Source organism: Macaca thibetana, chromosome 20 (genome assembly GCF_024542745.1).
Source record: "Macaca thibetana thibetana isolate TM-01 chromosome 20, ASM2454274v1, whole genome shotgun sequence".
Lineage (NCBI taxonomy): Eukaryota > Metazoa > Chordata > Mammalia > Primates > Cercopithecidae > Macaca > Macaca thibetana.
Window position 1 is genome coordinate 11,638,336 of NC_065597.1, and position 6,000 is coordinate 11,644,335.

Genomic DNA, 6,000 nt, shown 5'->3' on the forward strand with positions numbered 1-6,000 from the left:
CCTTTGAGGAGCTCTTAAGATTTTGTAACTGTGCGAAATTCCTTCAGAGTGACTCCAGGAGAAGAGACACATGTCACCAGATGGGCATTTAGGATTGAGCATGTCTCATCTCTCTCCCCCACTTCTGTCATTAGGCCTGGAAGAGCCGTATTTGCAGCTTTTTGCATTTGATAATAGCTTCCAGATGCCTTCATTTTCTGGGCTACATTGTTTTTGAGGAAAAGAGGGTTTACTTTTGAAAAATGTTATTGACTAATTTAATAATGAGGGAAAGAAGAGGATAAATGTGGAACAGGAAAAGAGGAGAAGAGAGTAGTAGAGGTAGAGGGAGAGACAGGAGATGCCTAAACCTCTTTGACCTTGGTAAGTGTTTTCCATGCATTATCCTTATAAATGGGTTTGATGCCCACCTTCCACTGGTCAGAAACTTGAACAAAGGCCTTCAAGCCCTCTTTAAACATTTCCATTGCTGAAGACAGCAGCAATTCCATGGCTTGAACTAACTTGAAAGAACTTCAGACAAGAACATCAACTTGACACTCTGAAGGTAGGAGGGAGCCCCCCAGTAAAAAGGTTTGTGATTTTACCTAACAACGCTCACACCCACTCTGAGCCTCTACACCGTGGGGGAGTGTTAGTTGCCAAATTGTGTCTGGTTTAACCTCTTTCCAGCAGAGGTCGCTGTGGACACTGGGAGTGGATACTTGTGGGAACTGGACCAGGCAGCCTGGGTTAGATAGATGGTGGCTACATTGTGTGGTACCTGCTCTTTCTGCTGTTCTGCTGGCCATCATCTGGTCTCTCATCCTATGGGAAGTAGATCTCTGTGAAGATTATCTCAAAGCTGCACAGTACCTTTGCTATACAAGCGCTGTGAGATCAGGGTAACTTATTGGGGAGGGCAAGTTTGGGAGGGCCATGCTCATCCTCTAGGGGTATCACCTTGTAGTGTACGTCTGTGTTACCCTTGTTTTTTGTCTGAGTGTACCTAGTATTTCTGAGACACCACCTGTGACTGACCAGCAACATCAGTGCCATGCCCTTCCAGACATGGAGGCCAAAGCGGCAAAAGTTGTCTTGCCACGTAGTCTTGCACCCACATCATAAGTGACTCTGTTGATGAGTCCCCTGCTAAGCCTCACTTGGAAGCACATGGTGGTGGTGAGGGGGCAGAATTCTGGTCTTTGGAGCAGCCTATTACAGTAGGATAAAGCTTCTGATAAAATGGGAAGGACAGGGCACTGGTGAGTATGTTAGGGTCAGACCTGAGACCTCAGAAGGGCTGAAGAAGTCTCCACATACTTGTGAACTCCCCACTTACTGGGCCTTACGCAGGCCAGGCAGGCTAGGCACAAAGCAACCTGAAGCTGCCTTCACCCTGAGGGCATCCGCTCAGACCCTAGGCCATTGCTGTGGCTTGAGAGTTGAAGATGTGACTACCCTGCTCCCCACCCCCACAACATCCAAGTCCAGCAGTAAATGAGTAAGTGGTTCACCTACATACACACACACACACACACACACACACAGCCAGAAGCACAAGCTCTGGCCGTGTCACACACATGAAGACTGAAACACACATGGGTACATTCAACCGGTCACACATTCACACCCACACTCTGACCCACACCATCATCCATGCAAACCCTCACACATTTAAACACATCCCCACCCCAGAACCAAATTTGACCTAACATGGCTGATGGGGCGTGGGAGGGTCCAGTCAGGATGTCCCTCTGGATCCTGGTCCACTCATGCCCCGTGAACTCCAGGCCCCTTGCTCAAGGTGGAGCCCTCACCTGTCCCTGTCCTAGTGGTCACAGGTCACAGGTCCTGAACGCCCCCCGTACCGGCCCCCGAAGGGGCCCTGTTTACCATCGTGTGCACAGAATCCTAGGTGCCTGGCTGGCCTTAGGGTAGGGGGTATGGGAAAAGAGAAAGATGTGGGGCATAGTGCCCTGCCCCGGCTCAGCCGCCTCCTCCCTCGGGATTTTCCATCCCGGCTCGCGCTGGCCCGCTAGAAGCCCGTGCGCTTTGTCTCCCGCCCCGCTCCCAGCACGTTTCTGTGGAAGCTGCCCGCGCCGCGCCCGAAGCCCCCCCTCCGAGGCCGCGCCCCCCGCCCAGCCCGCGGCGCAGGCCTGCCAGTGCAGCGACCGCCGCTTTGTCCTCTCGAGGATGCCTGGGCCGAGCGCGAAAGCCCCGTGCCTGGGAACAGCCACCACGGGTCCTAGAAGCAGGTCCCCGAGCCTCGGTTTGGGGTGCGCCCTGCATCGGAGCGGAGCAGCCCCCAAAGATTCGCGGGCACGAGGTTGGGGGTAGCATTTACCTGGAGCTCTTGAGTGCTTGAGAGGAGATCCGCCCCGTCCCGCTCTGCACATGCCCATCTGGGGTTGGGCCCCAGCTGAGGTGCCAGAGGCTCAGTCCCCGGGGCGTGGTGGGCTAGTGAGGGTCGTCTCGACTTAGAGCCCCAGGCCTGGATCCAGGTAGGGAGGGCCTGGGAGATGAGGCCCGGGTGGGGAGAGATGGGGAGGGGTCCCTCGTCTCCTCTTACATCCCCCTACACCACCTCCCACACCCAGGCCACCCAACCCTAGGCGCGGGCCCGAGCGCGGGGGATTCCGAGAGTCAGTGCTTTCCTCCACCCGCGACTCCGAGTAGGATGGGGAGGGGTCTCCCAGCCTTTCCCTGCCACATCCCAATTCCACCCCTCACCAATAACCTAGGAGGGTCCAAGTGGAAGGGGTAAGAGTCCTCTGTCTCGTCCACATCCTCGATCCTCCTCTTTACAAAACCCTAGGGCCTGGGGAGGAGGGGGGATAGGGAGGGGGCGAGTGTGGAGGAAGGGGTCTGGGGAAGAGTCTTCCCGGCATCCCAAGACGCCTTTCTTTAATAACCCTGGGAGGGTCTGGGCTGGGGATAGCGGTCCGCGATCTCATCCATCACCACCAGACTCCTTTGTAACCTCGAGCAGCCGAAGTGTTGCGGGGAGGGGTCCCCCTGCCTCCAGTCCCCTCATCCCACAACACCCCCACCTCCCGTCCTCAGTAATCCGAGCAGTCCGGTCACCAGGCACAGTGGGAAGGAGGGTCCAAGCCTCCTCGCTCTCCCAGGAGAGATTGGGGGTGGTGTCCCCCAGCCCTCGACCCTCATACTCAAAAGCCTTCTCCACGATAAAACAAAAACTAACCCAAGCTGCTCCGACCTCCGGCGCCGGGCCACAGGAGGCCCCTAGTCAGTCTATGGCTGTCCGGGACCCACGGTCCTGAGAGCAGCGAGAACACGTCCCGTCAACTCCCCGAGCCCCTCACGCCTCGGTTCGCCCCCTCCCCAAGAAAACAAAAGCGAATTCAGCAGCACCGACCTCTGACGGCGGGCGGGAGGGCGGTCAGCGCCCGGCAGCGCACCCTGCTCCTCCCGGCTCCTCAGCCCGGGCTCCCGGCCGCAGATCTGGCGGCGGCTGCAGCGGCGGCTGCTCTCGCGGCTCTCGGGTCCGGAGCCTCCCTCAGACTCAGCACCTGGAGCGGCGAACAGCTCCGCGCTTCATTCCTCTGACCCCGCCTCCTTCGCGCCGCCGTAGCCAATGGTGACCCGGACCCCGCCCAGGAGTCTGCCCATTGGGGGCGTCGTCCCCTCTCCCTCCGGCCCCGCCCGCTGGTTCCTGGGTCTCTCCTTCAAGACCACATCCCCCAGAGACCGGTGGAGTTTCACACAGCCTTCTGGGACTTATAGTTCTTTAAGGACGCGGAGTGGGCTCACGCCGCGGGCAGGCAAACAGAGAGGGACTGCATTTCCCAGGGTCCACTGAAGACACGGAGGCGCGGAGCAGGGCGGGAGGACCGTTTCCATAGCAAAGACGACCAGGCGAGGATGGCTGGCAGAGAAGTGGGGCAGGCCGCAGGACCCTCGAAGGATCGTGTGAGACCCCGGGCAGCCTCTTGGGAGGCCATTTCGAGGAGAAAACCTTGATTTCTGCTTCAGGACCCGGGGCCTCAGTTTTCCTATCTGAGAAGAAGGGCGAAGAGCTGTGCCCCCACCACACCCGTCAGTGATGGGGCAAACCGAGGGCAAGCCGCTTTGGTTCCTGCCCAGCAAAGGTGAGGGAGGACGGAGGAGACTCTCCCACCGCATTCAGAACTTTATTCCTTTATTTTTGTCTCAATCTTGTCATAGAGGAGCGCTTCACTTTTGGTCATCCCTTGGGCTACCAGGGCCTTCCCGTCTCCGTCTTCCCATCGCAGGTCCTGGCCTCCTTCACACCACTACCGGATACCGCAGCATCTCCCCTAACGCAGCAGATGGAGGGCGCTTCCCATGCCCCGGGACTTAAGCCCACTCTCCCCTTCGAGATCTGGACTCCACCTTTTTGCAACACTCTTAACTTCTTTGGAAGCTGAGAAGTCTCCTATTCCCTTGGGTCCCTCCACCCTGCCCTCAGCTAACTCCTCGGCAAGCCCCAACCTAGACACCGCCTGTTTTGTGAAGACATCTAGATGCTGGGCTCTCTGTTGAGTGCCCCACCCTGTGTTTGAGCAGCACCCTCTACTTCCCCTGTTCTACTTGCATGTTTATGTACTCGTCTTCCTCATTATAAGATCCACAGGGGAGGGGCCATGTCTATACTATTCATACTTACAGTCCAGTGTCTAGTATCTGGCACGTAGTAGGCACTCACTAGCTATTTAGATATAAATATAGATATTTGTTGAATTGAAAATGAATTGGGCCAGGCGTGGTGGCTCACACCTGTAATCCCAGCACTTTGGAAGGCTGAGGCGGGCCGATCACCTAAGGCCAGGAGTTCAAGACCAGTCTGGCCATCATGGTGAAACCCTGACTCTACTAAAAATACGAAAATTAGTCAGGCATGGTGGCGCGTTCCTGTAATCCCAGCTATTCAGGAGGCTGAGGCAGGAGAATCGCTTGAACCCCTGGAGGCGGAGGTTGCAGTGAGCTGAGATTGCACCACTGCACTCCAGCCTGGGTAACAGAGTGAGACCCTGTCTCAAAAAAAAAAAAAAAAAAAAAAAAAAAAAAAAAAGAAACAAAGAATAAAATTTTAAAAAAGAAAATAAAGGAACCTCATTCACATACACCTCCAAAATTCTGATTTCCTAAAGTTGGGCATTTCTCATTGCTGGAAGTGTTCGATCAGAGGGATGCCGCCCCCTTGAAGAAATGTTTATTTCATTTGTACAGTGGGTTGGGATTTTACCTGAATGCTTTGAGTACCCTTTTAATCCTTTGATGCTAGAGACTGATAGACCCATGCCTATTATTGCTGTCAGTTCTCCCTGAAATGTCATCAGTTCTTCATGTTCCGCTATTTCTAGCTATTGGCCCTACTCCTTTCTGTGCCTAAATGCCCTACCTCCCACTCCTTTTCTGAGAAAGATCTGCCCTGTCAGTTATAAAGCAAAGACGTCCTAAGATTCCTGCTGTTTCTTTTATTTTCTTTTATTTTATTTCTTTTCTTTTGATGGAGTTTTGCTCTTGTTGCCCAGGCTGGAGTGCAATGGTGTGATCTCAGCTCACTGCAGCCTCTGCCTCCCAGGCCCACCTCAGTCTCCCAAAGTGCTGACATTACAGGCGTGAGCTACCATGCCTGGCCTCCTGCTCTTCTTTCTACCGTCTGCTCAGCATCTTAGGCTTCATTCTAGGTAGCATCTTTCCTGAATATTTCTCCACTAAACATTCTGTTGTTGGCTAGATGGCCTAGTTAATCTACACATTTCATTTTATCACCTTCTCCAGATTTTTTTTGTGTATGTCAGCCGATACATTCTGGGGAGAATGCCTTAATATATGAGAATAATTAACTTGTGGACAACAAGGAAATGACCAAGGGGACTTTTACTCTGAACCTAATTCAAACCAAAGAGAGAGAGCCTGAGAGAAAGCAGCTCTGTCATCCTTGAGTTAGTAACATCCAGGAAGGGAAGGCTAAGGTGGGGGAGTGAGTAAAACAGATGGCATTTAGGGAAGAACCAACAGGACTTTAAG

The 6,000-nt window shown here is 54.1% G+C and overlaps 1 protein-coding gene across 1 annotated transcript in view; it reads right to left on the reverse strand.

The window, feature by feature from the left end:
- SMPD3 (sphingomyelin phosphodiesterase 3) overlaps positions 1 to 3,695 on the reverse strand; it is a 92,044-nt gene extending 88,349 nt beyond the window's left edge. Inside the window, exon 1 of the mRNA XM_050773336.1 lies at positions 3,362 to 3,695. The gene's annotated coding sequence lies outside the window, so the exon portion shown is untranslated. The remainder of the gene's footprint in view (positions 1 to 3,361) is intronic.
- Between the last annotated feature and the right edge of the window lie 2,305 nt (positions 3,696 to 6,000).